The sequence below is a fragment of the Penaeus chinensis genome, unplaced genomic scaffold, assembly GCF_019202785.1.
Source record: "Penaeus chinensis breed Huanghai No. 1 unplaced genomic scaffold, ASM1920278v2 CTG_1992, whole genome shotgun sequence".
Classification (NCBI taxonomy): Eukaryota; Metazoa; Arthropoda; class Malacostraca; order Decapoda; family Penaeidae; genus Penaeus; species Penaeus chinensis.
Window position 1 is genome coordinate 6,355 of NW_025918045.1, and position 578 is coordinate 6,932.

Consider the following 578-nt stretch of genomic DNA (forward strand, 5'->3'; position numbering starts at 1 on the left):
TTTTTTTTACTTCTTTAGTTTTTTCACTTCTTCGTGCACACATATTTAAATGTCTCGTTGTTTTTAAATCTGTTATAGTATTATGCATTAAGTTTCCCCTCTATATTTTACTTGTATTACATTTTGATGAAATAAGGGTAGAGTATGCTAATACTTTAAAATGGGCAAACTACGTACAATAATTGACACCATAATTTCCGCATTATGAAAGACGCGAAAATCCTTTGTTAGTCGAACAAAGTCAGTCAGTAAAATGTAGTGTAGAGTGAATTTAGTATGTAAAAAGTATGATCATAACTTTATAGGATCACTTCTATAGTCGAATTGCGGGTTTCTCGCCGAGATATCTCGGATAGATTCAAACACGATGAGGACTGTTAGTTGTAATCTCTCGAAGAGGGGAGCGGCACTCAAGTGGTTTTGCTTGAGAGATTTGATGACCCGTTCTGACTCGGTTTACCGAGTTCAGGAGGAGGATGACACAGGCTGAGTGGTTAATATCAATCCAAAGAAGTATTCTTGAACTTTTTGAAAACTCCTGATAAGGAGAGAAAAACAATAAATGTACCTGTAACGAA

The 578-nt window shown here is 35.3% G+C and overlaps 1 non-coding gene across 1 annotated transcript; it reads left to right on the forward strand.

Moving 5' to 3' along the window:
- Positions 1-287: 287 nt before the first annotated feature.
- Positions 288-495, forward strand: LOC125024654. Its single transcript, XR_007114788.1, has one exon. It is a non-coding gene; the product is annotated as a small nucleolar RNA U3 (small nucleolar RNA).
- The last annotated feature ends 83 nt before the right edge of the window (positions 496-578 follow it).